This window comes from Chiloscyllium punctatum, chromosome 8 (genome assembly GCF_047496795.1).
Source record: "Chiloscyllium punctatum isolate Juve2018m chromosome 8, sChiPun1.3, whole genome shotgun sequence".
Classification (NCBI taxonomy): Eukaryota; Metazoa; Chordata; class Chondrichthyes; order Orectolobiformes; family Hemiscylliidae; genus Chiloscyllium; species Chiloscyllium punctatum.
The window spans coordinates 29,937,957-29,956,440 of NC_092746.1; positions in this window are offsets into that span (position 1 = coordinate 29,937,957).

Below are 18,484 nucleotides of genomic sequence, written 5' to 3' on the forward strand. Positions count from 1 at the left end.
TCATAGCGCCAGCACATAATCTGATTCCAGGTTAAAATAGCAGTAAAACATTTAGGTCTGTCACTGCTGGGGTTACCTGTGATGGTCCAGATGTTCCAAATTGTAAACTTTATTTTGAGGAAGTGGAAAATACCTGTACACGGGTTTTTGTTTTAAAAGCCAACCACATGGTCCTGTTGGAGGCAAAGGCTTTGTCCAATAGCACGAATAGCTGAGATAATTGGACACAGACACACACAGACACACAAACACACAGACACACACACTCTCTCTCTCTTCTTGGTCATTGCCAAAGTGAAGCGAACACTCCATATCAATGAACCCTTGTAAAATTAGCAAAGACTCATTGCTGCCACAACAGCATACTGCATGATTCACAAAAGGCTGGCCAGATCCTGATAATCTCCTGATAAGACAGTAATAAATTGAAAATAATTCCAAGTCACCTCTTCCATAGCGTTATTACAAGGACTACACATATTTTGTTTGGAAATATAAAAATGGAAGTTTGAGTTATTAGTTTCTAATTTACAAGTTCACAAAGCAGTTCTATCTGTATGGTGTTCTTTTGCTGAAACTGAATTTGATACTACTTTTGGGAGACATGCTGACACCAGGTTTCTTTCAGAAAAATAAAGTCACTGTCCAGCAACAGTTTACAGATTGACTGTAAATGATAGTTTGTCACAGCACTGTCAGATGAGAGAGCAATTAAAACTCAGACTTCCAAAAGTCAGATCGCTTTTTCACTGTGAGTGGAAATACAACAATACTCAAAGACTTTCTATAAAGAAAGAACTGCTAACTCAAGCTAAGACTGAGGCCCAATTGACTAGTTACCGAATTGAGGATCACTGCAGTCAGCAACAACATGATATTTCACTAAAAACAAAATCACAACTCTGAGAAAGTCACCTCATCCCATCCTTTTTGGATTGGACTCCAATCTACTTGCCTTTATTTTCACCTATGAAAAAAATGTTTGTCTTTTCTGTTCTGTCCATCCTATATGTGTGCAATTAGACTTTAAAGGGGTGTAGTTTAAATTTGCACATCAGTCATTAATAATCTGTTTCTGCCACGTGTTAAAATACAAGTTTGTCATAATCCATATGTTTCCTTTTATTGATTTGGGGATTCCAGTGTTGGACTGGGATGTACAAAGTTAAAAATCACACAGTACCAGGTTATAGTCCAATAGGTTTAATTAGAAGCACACTAGCTTTCCACTATCACCTGATGAAGGAGTGTTATTCCGAAAGCTAGTGTGTTTCCAATTAAACCTGTTGGACTATAACCTGGTGTTGTGTGATTTTTAACTTTCCTTTTATTGTGTATTAATTAGACCTGGTGTGAGCTGTTTTTATCTTAGATAGTGGTCACATTCTGACATTCTGACATTTCCCATCCGAGAGCTTAAATTGGTCGTATTTCAGATTTGTGATGACTTGTGGGATGATAAGCCTTGATTTCCAGCACACTCTTTCCATTAGGGTTGAGACACAATTGAATAAAATATTGACCCAGATCTTCTGGTCTCTTTAATTATCCAGGGTTGTTCTTTTCTTGGCAAATAGATGACTTTTTCCTTAGGGTTTTTTATCAGGTTTGTGTCACATTAATTGGTTTTTGATTACCTTCGACTGACCTTCTGCTGTTTTATCCACAACAGATTAAACCAGTCTCTCTTCATCACATTGAATTTAATCTTTCCCAAATCTTGAATCTTACATGGGAATTTCCCCAGCCAAGTAGAGATGGAGAATGCATCCTGACAGTTAACCCTCCCTAAAACTGATATCATGTCAGGCTCCTGTTCTGGTTTTCCATAAGGGTCTGATGGGAAACTAAATCACACAATTAAAAGTCCACTTGAAATTGTCCGTCAGGCTCACTGCATGGTATACTTGTGTGTACTGCAAGCCATATACATTTAAACACAGTGCACTTACTAACTTCTCTTCCCAAACAATATAAAAATGTTGTTTTCCCTTATTATTAGTGTTTCTTGTCCTGAGGAATGCATGCATGCAGCTTTGATAAAATGCGTCTTCCTGCAGCAATTTCCAATGGTGTCTTACTAAATAACTATAAAAAATATGACTTTTCAGTCCATCAGATTTTTTTTTCTTGGATGCACCACAGCAGTGGGCAAAATTTCAAATGCTTCAAGCTTACATGAACCAATACAGGTAATGGAGGCAAAATGTAACAACTCCTCTCTCTAATGCACTGTATTCACACCTTCTCCATATTTTCACTTATGTTTATGACTGACTCTGTGTATACGTAACTATTTACTTTTGTATAAGTTTTTGAGCCACACTCAAGCTAAAGATGCTCGGTCTTCAAAGGTGATAATATCTGGAGCGTTTTTTTTAATTTGTAGGTTTGGGAAATCAGTTATATTTGATCTCAAGTTTGACAATCCATTCAACGTTGCAGCTGATGCAAGGGGAATGGTTTTGTTGCCATGAGCAATGACTCTCTCATGAATGATCACAGTCACAATTTGAGCTGTTTCGCCTGTTGCATTTATGGACCAGATGACCATATCATCTCTAACACTTCCTCAAGTGTTGAGGCTTGTCCAGACCTTCCATGAAACCTAGCACTTTATACAGATCAACTACCAGGTTGTTGTTATTGATTTTTACAGTTAACCATAAAGTACACCATTGAAAAGTTGAAATGTCATCTGTGTTTCTGGTGTGGATGTGTTCCACTAGGGACTATCGAACATCAGGCAAGTATGTCGGCCTTTGTTAAGGTCTTATCTCAATAGTTAGCTGTCAGCCATCGGCGTACTTTGAGGAATCTCATTCCCTGCAGACATCTGGAGATTTAATATGTACTATATTTAATGGGCGGCACAGTGGCACAGTGGTTAGCACTGCTACCTCACAGCGCCGGAGACCCGGGTTCAATTTCCACCTCAGGCAACTGACTGTGTGGAATTTGCACGTTCTCCCCGTGTCCGTGTGGGTTTCCTCCGGGTTCTCCGGTTTCCTCCCACAGTCCAAAGACGTGCAGGTCAGGTGAATTGGCCATGCTAAATTGCCCGTAGTGTTAGGTAAGGGGTAGATGTAGGGGTATGGGTGGGTTATGCTTCGGCGGGGCGGTGTGGACTTGTTGGGCCGAAGGGCCTGTTTCCACACTGTAAGTAATCTAATCTAATCTAGTGCAGCAAGTCATCCAAAACGTGTAGATCTCAACTTCCCAGAAAAAGACCTAATGTCTTTTCAGAGTGGTCCATATAGTGGCTCCTGAAATGGGTTAAGCAGCACTCCTTTGCTGTTGTGTACTCAGAGACAGGTGAAACAATGCACAGTGTGTTGGCTCTGCTGCTCCAGGTAATAACCCTCAGTTTTCATGTGAGATTTTAAATTCATCTTGATATTGGGCCTAGCACTAAGCAGGTCAATGTGTGGACAAAAGTGTTGAAAAGATTTTGTAGCGTTAGATTGGGGGTTGAGCCATCAATCACAGGACTAGACAAAAAGTTCCTCCCTGGTCTCCACTTTCTGTAGTGGGCTTCCAGAGAAGACACATCTTCAATTAATGTTTCCTCAAAGTCGTGGAGCTCTTTAGCCCGGAAAAAACAGGTCCAAGTCATCAGCATATGCAAAGAGATATGATGCTGTGGAAGAGAGGTCAGTAAGATATATACTGAAGAAAGCCAGTGTGAGGACTGATGGAGAGTTCATTGCTGTTTGGAGCTACCTATGCTGAAAGCAACTCTGGGTGATGTGTATCTCCTCTACCTTCTAGCAAGTCGGTTGGCATTGGACATAAAGGGTCTGACTCTGCCTCAAACATCTGTTCCATCTTTCTGATCATGGGAATATTTCAGCGGCAACAATATTGTTAATAGTAATGCACTCATTATATGATTTCTGATCTGATTCCTAAAATTACAATAGAGAAATTTAGGTCCTGCTTCATCACTGTTACCACAATAGTGCAACATCAAAGACTTTCAACCTCACTTTTGTTTCAAACCATATCAATTTCACACACCAATCAGAAGGGATATTTGAACCAATGGCATAGAACAATTTGAAGCAACTGCTTCTTCAGTTACATCCACATCTCTTGGGGTTTAATCATTTTTTAAAGTTGTTACATTAGTGGATGTGATCCAACAGGTCTTATCTAACTCTGTCATACCTACAAATCAGATTGAATGATAGATACAACTCTGTTCTTAGACATCTGGCCCTGTGCCACAGCTTATTTGGGTAACTGGATCAGACTATCAGCAACTGAAATTCTGCTGTTACACTTCTTTTACTCAATCTGCAAGGGAAACGGTGATGTAGGCTGGGTAGAAGAATTGCATCAGGTTTTTTTTTATATTTAAAAAGGTCAATAGTTTGTAATGTGTATATCTTATAATTTGTCAGAATGTTAATGGCAGAATTGCAATATTACTCCAGATGTCAGCTGTGTTACGCGAGGACATGCTGAGTGGAGACTAAGGGTTTCTGACAGAGAAAGAGAAAAAATTATAGGGTGAGTCACTCTATGACGCTTTCACGTGCCTGCCAGTGATCGATTCAAGAACTATAATATCAGAAGACTTAGAGGATGTCGTTTATCCTCACATAATGATATCTGGCACCGGGATCCAAAAGAGATAAGCCTGTTTGATATCCTCCAGATTGAAAATCAGTCTCAAATCTAATGGATTGAATTTTAAGATTAAAGTTTCTTTCCCATGTTTAAAGCATATTGGTTTATTTCTCTCTTTAGGATCACCATACCAGTTACTTTGCTTTATTAAGAGTTTGTGCTGATAGTGAGGCAAAATTACTTCAGAATAATTTGAACAAAAAAGTCAATTTAATGAAATAAACAAAGATCTAACGGGTCAGTTTTTGCTGTAGGAGGTCATCTGCCTGATTCACTGTTATTTAGACTTCTTTATACTGAACAGTTCAAAATGTTTGCTTGATAAATTCACTGATAGAACTGTAATGAAGAGGGCAACCAATTATGTAGTCCTTAACCTAAAAGATTGGGGAATAAATAGTTGAAGGACTGAACAGGAAAGTAAACTAAACGGGACAAATTAAATGGTTAATCAGATACAAAAATAGGAATAAACAGAGGGGAATAACAATTAAATAAAACAAAAGACAGAAATGAAAAGTAAGGAAAAAAAACAATTCAATTTCACTCTGTAAATTTTAAAACCAGAACAAATTAAACACCACACTTCTAATATTAAGTTTTGTGTCAGAATGGTTCATTGACAATTGCTAATTTTGTTAAAGTTATAGCCCTATATATCAATGACTGGTTTAGTTTGTATCTACGTTAAAAATATATGAACTTCATATTACTTCATGCCTTCCAGTGATAAGGCAGACTGCAAGCTGCTGTTTACATGAAGCTAACAGCAGAGCATCACATCTTGGAAAGCGGCTTTCTTATATTTGCATTAACTGTACATCTGTCCTTTGCCTGATGTTCCTGTACCATCTACGCAATAATAACAGAGTGCCATTATTCTCACCTTTATTTTGACAGCAAGATCTTGTTGATGACTGAGAATTAAAACTGCCTTGAGTGTATTGGTTAAATTAAGGTTTGGTTAGTCCTCACATAAGGATCTTCTTCATATTGTACTGCCTTTGCACCCTGCATGGCTAAAGTTAGATACTGACAAACAGATAACTAATTTGCAGAGACAGTTTATGCTTGAATGGAGATGTTGGTTCAGAATATCTACAAACTGCAGATAAAAATAGCGCATCATTTTATCACAGCCCATTGAATATTTATCTAACACTTTGATTCAAACAAATCCAACAGAAAATACTTAACAAAGGCTATACATTCGACAGAAAGTGATCAGACGTTTGCTATTGTCTCTGAATTATATCTGGCAGGGGGCTTTAAAATGTGGATAATTGGGAATATTGTGTGCTTAGATCAGGATCTTATATTTAAATGTTAAACTTTGATCATGAATTCTCAACAATGGAAATGAAATGGAAGTGAATTAGTACATTGTTATTCTAAATACAAAGCTAAATTATGCTTTTATCAGGTAAGTGTTTATCTGAAGTTATTTGTTGTAGAATGATAATGTGGTCATGTGATGTTTTCAAAGATTTTACACATGATGACATTAGAAATTGAAACCAGAAATACGAAATACTAAATAAGGCCAATTATATACATGAATATTAGATAAAATCCTACCTGGTATGGAAACATAATCATAGCTTTCGTTTTGTGTCATCTTAATAAATTAAAACTAAGCTGCTTTGAAACAAGATTATTTTGCATTACTTTTTTCATGAGTTGACACAAGATTCTGAATAAATACAATTCTAACCCTCACCACAATTAGGAAACAAAACTGGAAATGGCACAGTTCAAAATGCGGTAACCAATAAATTCCCCATAAACTGGAAGGATATTGTTAATTGAAGACTAGAGATGTTCCTGTGGCAGCAAGGTTTTTCTTTGTAAACCAGATGAATTCAGCATTCTCTTAATCATCTTGCAGAAATCAATCCCTGCAATGTATTAGCTTGGTTTTGGAAATGGCAACCCTGATCACTAATTTACTTGAGGAATGATGTTTGATGTTATGAAATATAACAAATATCAAAAATAGTATTCTTTCAAGGATCCTTTTGAAAATAATGCAAATGCAGAATCAAAACGCAAGAATTTGAAAATGCTGGCAATTTTGCCCTTTTGGAAAGCAAGACTGGAATCTTCTCTCGATAGACATGATTGACCTGTTCCGTATTTCGCCCATTTTTTTTGTTTTTATGACAACAGAAGAATAACTCTACAGTGTTAGTACTGCTTTCTTTCTTTATCTAACTAAGATGGTAAAGGGCTCTTGGCGTGATTCTTAAAAAAACTGGATGGAAGAATCAGTTGTGGAGATATGAAATCATTTTGCATTAACTGACTTTGAATATTTCTAACAGCAGGCATGTATCAGATTACAGAACCAAGAATTAATTAATTCACTTGAAGCATAGAAAATGAATCTTTGTCAACTTGTGTTTTACAAAAGATAATTGGTATAACTGTCATGACCAATAAAGGACACTTTATGAAACTGACGGCTACTAATTTTAAATATATAAGAGTATTCAGTGCCATATTAACAAAATTTTGAGGCTTTCCCAACCAGAGAACAAATGGAGCAATTCTAATGATCAGCGCACAAATCTTTTTCAGTGAAAGCAAAGCAAAGGAAAGTAAGGTTGGCCAACCATTAATACCAGGTTTTTTGAAGTACCTATGTTCAAAGTATGTTTTGACAAAATTGATACACTGTACTAACACAGATAATTGTCACCTCTTTTAACTCTTTCCCTACAATTTTATGAATCAGATGTGTTGGTTTTGGACTGGGGTGGACAAAGTTAAAAATCACACAACACCAGGTTATAGTCCTACAGGCTTATTTGGAAGCACTAGCTTTCGGAGCGTTGTGCCTTCATCAAGCACTCTGAAAGCTATTCATTCCAAATAAACCTGTTGGCCTATAACCTGGTGTTGTGTGATTTTCAATTTTATGAAGTTTACTGCCAAAGCAAGTAAATTTGTTTTTCTCATCTCAAACATTCTATTTTCATATTGTAATGCTCACTTGAATGTTGTAACGTTATGCTTTATTATTATTTGCTTATAAGCCAAATGTTCCCTACTCCATCTCCAAAATCTTCAAAGGTATTTTTCTTTACTTTCAGTGTTTCACTGATGCTGTCTCGTACTGCACAAATAAATCTCCAATGATTAATATTTTGAACCACATTGTCATTTGAATGATCTAACACCAACTGGCAACAGTGTCTGAGAGCAACATTAAAACTCTTCAAAGGCCATAGAAACATAGTAAACAGGAGCAGGAGTCCATCAAGCCATTGAAGCCATCAAGTCTGCTCAGCCATTCAATATGACCACAATTGATCATCCAACTCAGTAACCTGTTCTTGCTTTCTTCCCATATCCTTTGATCCCTTTAGCGTAAAGAACTATCATGAATTCCTTCTTGAAAACATTCAAAGTTTTGGCCTCAACCACCTTCTGTTACACAGAATTCCACAGGCTCACCACTCTCTGGGTGAGGAAATTTCTCTTTGACTCAGTGCTAAATGGCCAATCCCAAATCCTTAGATTGTAGCCTGGTTCTGAACTCCCTGGCCTTTGGGAACACCTATCTACATTTGCCCCTGTCTCGACCTGTTAAAATTTTATAGGTTTTTATAATATCTTCCCACTCTCTTCTAAATTCCATTGAAACAGTTCAGACATTCCTCATACATCTGTCCTGCCATCACAGGAATCAGTATGATAAACTCCTGGTGCACTCCCTCCATAGTGAGACATCTTCCCTCTGATAAGGAGACCAAGCTGCACACAATATTCCAGGTAAAAACCAAAAGAACTGCAGATACTGGAAATTAAAAATGAAAACAGAAATTACTGGACAAGTTCATTGTCAGGCAGCATCTGTGGAGAGAAAGCAGAGTTAACATTTCGGGTCCAGTGACCTTTCATCAGCACAATATTCCAGGTGTGGACTCAGTAAGGCTCTGTCCAATTGTAGCAAAACATCCCTGCTCCTGTACTTGAATCCTCTCACTTTGAAGGCTGCCGTACCAAGCGTCATACCTAGTAAGAAGATGGTCGTGGTTGTTGAAGGTCAATCATCTTGGCTCCAGTGCACCCTGAGTTCCTTGGGGTAGTGTCCTAGGCCCAACCATCTTCGGCTACTTCATCAATGTCCTTCCTTCCTCATTAGGTCAGAAGTGGGGATATTTGCCGACGATTGCACAATCTTCAGCACCATTCAGGACTCTTCAGATACTGAATCAGTCCATGTCCAAATGCAACAAGACCAGGAAAATATCTAAGCTTGGGCTGAAAAGTGGCAAGTTACATTCATGCCACTCAAATGTCAGGCAATGACCATCTCCAATAAGAGACAATCTACCCACTGTCACTTGACATTCACTGGCATCATCATTACTGAATCTCTCATTATCAACCATTCATCAGAAACCCAACTGGAGTCATCATATAAATAGAGTCACACAAGAACGAGTAAAAGTTTGGGAATACTGCAGAGACTAACTCACCTCGTAATTCCCAAAGCCTGTTCACCCCACCTACAAAGCAGGAGTGTGATGGAATACTCCACTTGCCTGGATGGGTGCAGCCCCAACAACATTCAAGAAGCTTGACATCATCTTAGCCAAAGCAATCTGCTTGATTGGCATCATATCAGGAAACATCCATTCACTCCACCACTGATGTTCAGTAGCAGCAGTGTGTGTTATCTACGAGATGCATTGCAGAAATTCACCAAAGATCCTTAGTCAGCACCTTCCAAGCCAACAACCATTTCCATCTGGAAGGACAACGGCAGCAGATACATGGGAACACCACTTTGTTCAAGATCCCCTCCATGTCACTCACCATTTTAACTTGGAAATATATTGTCCTTCCTTCACTGTTGCTGGGTAAAAATACTGGAATTCCCTCCCTAATGACATTGTGGGTCAACAACAGCATGTTTACTGCAGTGATTCAAGAAGGCAGGTCACTGTCACATCCTCAAGGGTAACTGGAGACCGGCAATAATGCTGATCCAACTGGTGATGCCCATATCCATGCATAACTAAAAAAAATTGTTTCTTCACCACTTGCTGCACCTGAATGCACTTTCAGTGACAAGTGTACAAGGACACCCAGGTCTCACAACACCTCCTCCTTTACCAATGAATCACCATTTAGATAATAATTTGCCTTCCTGACTTTGCTATCAAAATGGATAACCTCACATTTATCCACATTATATTGCACTGAAGCATCTCTGCATCCTCTTCACAGTTTACCCTCTGCAAACTTGGAAATGCTACATTTAGTCTCCTTATCTAAATCATTAAAGTATATTGTGAATAGCTGGAGTCCAAGCACTCATCCTTGTGGTACTCTACTAGCCACCGGCTGGCCCTTGGAAAAAGGCTTGTTTATTCTAACTCTTTATTTCCTATCTGTCAACCAATTCTTAATCCATGTCATGACATTACCCCCAAGTCCAAACTTTAGTTTTACATACGAATCCCTTTTGTGGACCTTGTCAAAAGCCTTCCAAAAGTCGAAGTAAACCACACCCCTGGCTTCCACTTACTAATTCTATTATTATAGCCTCAAAATATACTAGTAGTATCACCAAGCACGATGTCCCTTTCATAGATCCATGATGATTCTGTCTAAACTTGTCAAGTGCTTTCCAAGTGCTCTTCCATTAAACCTTTTATAATGGACACTAACATTTACACCTATCACAGACACCAGGCTAACTGGTTTATAATTTTGTTTTCTCTATACTTCCTTTTTTAAACAGTGGGGTTGCATTAGCTATCTTCCAATCTGTAGGAACTGTTCCAGAGGCTACAGGATCTTAAGAAATGATCACTAATGCTACACTATTTCTCGGGCCACTTCCTTAAGTACACTGGGATGCAGATTATTGTGCTCTGGGGTTTTACACCTCACATCATTTCCTATTAATAGTGATTTCTTTCAACTTCTCACTCTCACTACAGCCTTCATTTCTCCAACATTTTTGGGATATTATTTGAATCCTCCTTTGTAATGACAGAGCCAAAATATGTATCTAATTGGTCTGCCATGTCTTTGCTTTCCATGGTAACTTCCCCTGGTTCTGAGGGACCAACATTTGTCTTCACGAATCTTCACATACCTATAGAAGCTTTTACAGTAAGTCGGTGTGCTTTATAGTAATGCTATCTCACTTCATTTTACTTTTTGTTTGTCCTTCCTTAAAAGGAAGGATATTTAGTTCCTATCCTCTGTCACCCTGTAGCCACATTTCCATAATTCCAACTATATCATTCCCATTCAGATTTCTTTGCGTGACTCATTCACCTTATTGCGAATGCTCCAAGCATTAACACTGAAAGCGTTAAGGCTTGTCTTTTTCACATTGTTAGACCAGTTGCATTATTTTGGACTGTGGTCCTGTTTCATGTTTGCTCTTGAAATCACTGCCTTTCACTTTTCTTATTTCCCATTTTGTCTTCTATTCTTGCCCTTGTTTCCCTCTCTTCGGTCTACCATGCCCTTGCTATATTAGTCTAAACCTTCCTCAACCACTTTCACAAATACTCCTCCAAGGACATTAGTCTGGTCCTGCCCAGGTACAATCCACTCAGCTTGTACTAGTCCCACTCCCCTCAGAACCATTCCACTGTTCCAGGAATCTGAAATCTTGCCCTTGCACCATTTCTCCAGCAACATATTCATCTGATTACCATGTGACACTGGTAGTAATCCTAAAATCACCATGTTTGCAGTTCTATTTTGTAACTTGTGTCCTAAATCTCTATGTTCTGCTTTCAGGACATCATCCTATTTTTTCACCTTTGTTGTTTGTACCAATGTGTACCATAACTCCAGGTTGTTCACCCTCCCATTCCAGAATGTCTTGTAGCCATATCAAGAGATCCATGACCTGGGAGGCAACATATCATCCTGGATTTTTACCTTGGAAATAAGGCTTGTACTCTCAGTAGGATAATAACAAATGTCTCAACATTTAACTAGGAACATAAATTGTGTAAAATGTAAACAAAAACAGTTTTGTTTGTGTATTTCTCCTGCTCTTCTCTTATTTGGCTGTAATCCCTGGTCTTCAAGTGATGTGGATTTTAATGGGTGTACCCTGGATTGTCATAACTCCATAGAGGGTAGGTGGAACCTATAATGTCTATGATTGGTTTCTTTTAGAATAGAGTAATGGTTTCTTTTAGAATAGAGTAATTTGTTATTTTATCATACCAATTTTATCTCTGAACTAGGAGGAAGAAACAAAGCAGAGACATCAGCATATTTGTAGAGCCAGAAGAGCTATATATCTGTCTCTCATAATTCAACAGAAATGAAACTTAAAAATAAATCTTTGTGGGTGGCTGAAGGACCACAAGTTCTCACAAACTGTTACAAACAAGAACCACATTGGACTTATAGCATTACCTCCACTTCTGTCTGCATGGATGCCGCCAGATTTGCTGAGTTTCTCTAGCATTTTCTGTTTTATCATAGAACATTGAGATCCATTCAAAATCAATTTTTCAAAAATTGCACAAGGGCGATTGGCCAAATTCCCTTCCTTTATGCTGGAAACCTTTATTGTTCTCTGTTCAATTAACAGGGACATGAGTCCCTGAGTCACTCCCCCTTTCTAAGATGTTCACATGCAAGGCATCATAGTCCAATAAAGTAGAAAGTCTGGCAGCCTACATCAGATCTCAGTGCACCACAAGGTGGCATGCATTCTACAGCGATGTTCCTGAATTTTCTTCACATTGAGAAGTGCAGCCATGTAAGTGTTGTTACTTTGCAAACGCCAAGAACTGGAATTGGAAATTCATTTCTCATAAGCAGTCGAAAACTGCCAAATATATCCCTTCATCAAATGTTTGAATGTGTACTCTGTTCATTAAGGACCATCTTCCTTAGAAATATTGACCAACCTTCAACACCAGTGCACAACCTATTGAATGTAGGCCTCCCTATTAAGGAAACAGAATAATAAATAAGGCTGTAGCATTAAGTAGAAAACTTTCTAACAATTATTTCTATTCTTCAATGAATCCTGATAAATATAATTCTAATTTACCCAGAAATGTTGAGTGCAGGTCTGGATTATGCTGAGATTAACAACAAAGAATGACAAAAGAACATTAAAGCTTCTCCTTTCAATCAGGTATGCAGTTGCTCACGTTCCATTATCACATGGTTAGATACTTATAAGAACCACTTCAATGGTCATTCATATATTTAAAAGATATTGTCACCTTATTGTATTTTGTATAGAACAGAGACACCATCTCTTTAGGATAAATGCTATTCTCCATTTATATAAAGGGTTACTGTTTTTGGACCATTACCAACAACCTCTTCAACACCTGGCAACAAAACAGTTTTAAAAATCTGTTCATGTATACAGCACCATGACTCAGTGTGCCCATTTCAGATGGCTAAATGCTCATTATCCTGCCAGCATCTATTATCAGATTAAATACATGCCACTAGATGTCTGCCTGCAAGTCATCAAGTTAAAATTTGTTTGCAAAGTGCATGTTTTTTGAAACTAGGTTTTGCTAACAAAAATTATACCAAGTACATATTTATAGGTTACAGTGTTTACCATGAGAAAAATAGTACATAGATTTTAGATATTATTACAGCGATGACTATTTGGTTCATGAGTTTTCTCATTTTTTTCCCTTTAAGTGTGTTATTCATAAATTGCCCTAAAGAATAGAGCTATTTATCATCAATCTATGCAAATTGTAAGAAATTGGATTTGTACTTAAAATGCAAATGCACATTTGTTGCAGACTTGTAGATCAATTGCTGACTACCCTCGCTTCTAATCAACACAGTATTCCAGTTTTATTGCAAAATTATCTCAACACTCTGCCCTTGAAGTTGATCTGAGCTATGAAGTGGCTTTGATTTGGAATTTATACGAGGGAAAGTATCTCAATGAATTACAACAGGATATAAATTATCCATCTACAGGTTTGTAATTTTACACTATAAGTCTTAGGAGCTAAAATAGCTGGGGTAAGAATACACAAAGGTCACGAAACTTCAGCCGCATTGTGTTGGATACTTTATATTGCTTTCATATGATCGCTGGGAGAATAATTGTTGAAGAAACTAGATATGTTGGATGGAAGGAATGGTATATCTGAAATACCATTTTTTTCATTCACCTTCTCTCTCTAAACAATGATGATGGGAATTATTATTGGAGATTGAGGAAGGAAACAGGACAATTAATGAGTGAGTTCAATCAGCCGCACTTTGAGATTCTGCTGGAATTTCCTATTTTGACTTGGTGCCAGGCTTATATTTACCTCTCTGCAAATGTAGCTCCCTGGATCTAACACTCATGATAATGGATCATAAGGGATCAACTACGTCCATCCATAGTTTACTAGTTTTTCATCATGATCATCAAAAGACATTTGTCATTGAAGTGTGCAAAGATAACAATTTATTTGCCTACAATGAATAAATCCATTTCCAGTCTTCTGGAAAAAACCATTTGACGTAGCTGCCAAGACCTTGCTTATATTAATGTTAAAGTGACTGCTGCAAATTAGCAGAATAATCTCTTGGTAATACTAAATATAAGTATTCAGTCAGCCTTAGTATCTCCACTATCTTTAGAACAATCCCCAATTCCAACAGCAGCATGGATCTTTCAATCAGATAACATTGACCAGTCTATAAACATGAAACACCTTTGAATTCTGTAAAATTCCACAATAATGAATGTTAACATAGCCAAAACTCAATGATAATTTTGATTCAAGGTTGTTGTCGCTACATGTTGCAACTTTGGTAACTTCAACATGGGAGGTGAAAGGCTGTGTAGACTACAATGCAGGCCATTCAACTGACTGTTGTCATTGACTTTTAGAACTTAGGTTGTGAGGGCTTTATGCTATAGATTGAATCATCCCATTATTACTGTGGCAGTCTGGCCAGCAGGCTTTCTGACATGAGGATGGAGATTGATTAAAGAGTTTGTGGTTGAGCAGATGAGCTATCACTCCAAATACCTTACCCGTGGTACCCCCAGGATAACTGAAGGCCTCTCTATGTTTGCCTACAATCCGTGAAAGCATGTGTAGATAGTGCAATGGGCCAAAACCATCTCTAATACCCAGACACTGAGGCTTTATAAAGTCCCTTTCTTTGCAAAGTAATTCCATGTATATTTAGATATACATATCCAGGTCTGAGCTGGCATAGAGTGGATGTTGGGGAACAATTTTGATGGTAGGAGTCAAGTGCTGGCTTGGATTTCAAATAACTCCCAATTCAGCTATAGGGAACTTCTGTTTTACATTGAAAAAGTATCACTAGGTTTTGGCAGTAAGTCTAGAAACTGTACTGCCCTCCATCATTAAGGAGGACCAGACAGGGTTCATAAAAGGTCACAGAGCAACAGTTAATATCAGGAGATTACTTAACATGATGCAAGTAAGTCAACAGCAATCGATGCAGGGATTGGAGATCTCCTTAGATGTAGAAAAGGCATTTGACAGGGTTGAGTGGCCATATCGTTTTCATATTTCAAAGTGGTTTGGCCTGGGAGAGACCTTCATCAGGTGGGTGGAGGTTTTGTATAGTGATCCTCCTGCCGCAGTCCTCCCCAATGATGTACGATCAAGCGATTTTAATATTTGTAGGGGCAGTCGACAGGGCTGTCCCTTGTCACCATTGCTTTTCATATTGGTGATCGAACCGCTAGTGGAGGCAAAATGTACGGGATCCCAATATAACTGCTGCAGAAGTGGGGCCAAAGTCACTAAGATCGTACTGTATGCGGATGATGTTCTTGTCATCTTAACAAACCCAACAGTCTCAGTGTCACACCTGATACAATACATCAGTTTTCTGGTGGCGTCTCAGGTTATATGATCAATTTTGCAAAGTCAGATGCCATGCCCATGGGTGGCCTTCCGAGAGGGCCTGATTCTAAAGTTCCCTTTTAGCTGATGCAGGACAGCTTTCTCTACTTAGGTATATTTATTATTCATGTTTTTGATCGGCTATTTAAAGCCAATTTTACCCATTTATTCGACAGAATCATGCAGGACCTTCGTAGATGGGAGGTGCTTCCGATCTCTTGGTTAGGTCTTTTAGCGCTCATTAAAATGAACATTCTGCCCTGCCTGTTGTAACCTATGTGAATGCTTGCTCTGCTTTTTACTAAGCAAATATTTAGAAGACTGAATGGCTGGTTCAGTTCTTTTACGTGGTATCACAAGTGGCCCCTAATTAAATTGACTAAATTACAGTTACCTTACAGACTGGGAGGAGTGGGCCTCCTAGATATCAAAAACTATCAGTTAAGCCTGTTGCTATCTTATGTGAATGATTGGGCCTAGGGGGGACCCTCACTCATCGAAGCATCTCAGGCAAGATGCCCCCTTATTGGCCTGCTGTTCTTAGACAAAATGAGAACAGTTAAGGAATACTGCCATAGCCCAGTGGTCATCAACACTGTCAAGGCATGGAGGGCAATGTGTCAGGGTGAGGGCAATACTGCCGAAACATCATATTTGACCCCCATTGTTGGTACGCCTGGCTTTCAGCCAGGGATGATGGACTCTGGGTTTAAACTATGGACAGCGAGGAGCCAGGAATTGCCTGGGTGATTTATTCAAAGGGGAAATCTTGATGTCCTTTGACCAGCTGGCTCAGAAATATGAATTGCCTAGTAGGGACCTCTTTTGTTTCTTTCAAATTAGAAATTTCATATAAAAACAGACCATAACTTCTAACTGATTCTTATACGTCCAACATGAGAAAAAAGTGTTGAGTACTGAGGGTACATTATCTATTAGCAATGTTTATCATCTACTGGGAGAGGGCCCCTCTGATGAGACTGAATGGCTCTGTAAGGTATGGGAGAGGGAGTTGGACGTTAAGATCTCTTCTGAAATGTGGGAGGATATTTGGGGAAATGCAAGTAGGATCTTGATTTGCAAAAGGACCCATGCCTTGCAATTGAAGATTCTCCATAGAGTCCATCTGGCCCCAGACCGCCTCACTAAAGTTTAAAGCAGGAGCATCTCCAATGTGTCCTAAATGTAAAGTGAACATGGGCACACTTACTCATTGTCTTTGGTCCTGCCGCAGACTGTGGGCATACTGGAGCACTGTGGTAGGCAAAATAGAGAAGGCCTTGGGGATGGAGGTTTATCCAATATCTCTTCTTCTTCGCTTTGTTAATTCTCTTTCATTAGATGCAAAAAAAAAGGCTTTTAGTATTCTATGTCAGAAAGAACATTCCAATAAGTGGGGTGTCCGAAAATCTCCTAGGGCTGGCATAGGCTAGTCATGGAGCACATCCCCTTGGACTTTCTGACGAGTATGGTGCACCATAAAACTGAGAATTTCAATAAGACGTGGTCGCCCTTTTTGGACTACCTGAGTACAGATTTGTCCACCATACTAATAAGAGCCTTTATATAGCCATGGCAATTCTTTGTAATGGATTTGGTATCCAGAGGGGAGGAACTGTGAACATAAGAATATGTATAAACTTATGGTTCAATGATCGAGGGCTATTGCTTTGTTTTGCTGAGCTGTGTTATGGTTATTATCATTATTATTATTGTTAAGATTTTCCTTTTTTAGCTTAGTTATTACTTATTATTTATGTAATTAGTGGGTTTGTTTTTTAACATTTTTTGAAATGTTTGGTTTTATATTTGTAATATTCAAAAGAAAACAATTTCCTTTTTTAATAAAAACATATTTTAAAAAAAGAAAAAGTATCACTGATGGTACTTGCACATTTTTCTTGTCAAATTCAATGAAAAATGAAATATTTAGAAGGTGCAGAATTTCAATGATATTATAGAACAGGGGCCTTATAAGCACAAAAGAAATGTGTGCCAATATTATAGCGTAATTTTATTACAAATGTATTATTTGACTTTGTTTTTTCTATTTTCCAGTCTGAGAGTTTGCAAATACAGTAGTGCCACCAAATAACTGTGCAAAACACTAGAGGGTAACGTTTATATGATTCCATTCTTAGAACCAAGACTGGCTCACTGTCAATGTGGATTGAAAAAATGGATGTGACACTCAATATTTCGCTAAGTAATTCCAATGATTGAAAAATCTGCAGTATTGCATAGCAGTTGATTTCAACCTGATTCAATGATTTTCTCTTTGACCTCAGGAATTAGTATTCCAACTATAAAATCCCAATCCATCAGTCCGCAGTGACAATGGGTCTGACTTCCAACTCCAGAGATCCAGAAGCTGCTAACTATTTAACCATTATATTTTGATTATGTTCTCTGTGTTTAGAAACATAAAAAAAATTATAAAATAGTCAGCCATTCAGCGCCTTTGACTACAGCAGCTCTAAACCTAATCTTCATTCTTCTGCCTTTGTTCCATATCCCACAACAACTTTAACCCTATAAAAGCTACTTATCCCAGCTATGATAACTCCAACTGTCCAGAATTCCAGAGTAATGTTAAACTCCAGGTAAAAGAAAATGCTTCTTTAGTTCAATCCTGACTGACCCAGTTCTAAGTTTAAGATTATGTTCCCTTGTTTTTGATTCCCCTGCCCAAGGAAGTGTTTTTATGTAATTGCTCTATTGAATCTTGTTATCATTTTGAACAACTTTATCAGATCACCCCTCAATTTTGCATAGTCAAGACATCACAAGGTATGTTTATGCATACTATCTTCATAACTTGATTCTCTCATCCTCACATCATCCTGGTTAATCCACACTGCACCTCCTCCAATGTCAATGTTTATCTGTACATAAAGTTTAAGTACTCCACATGAAATAGCTCCTATGAAATTAAGAAAGAAAGAAATGCATTTATTTATCGCCTTTCAAGACCTCAG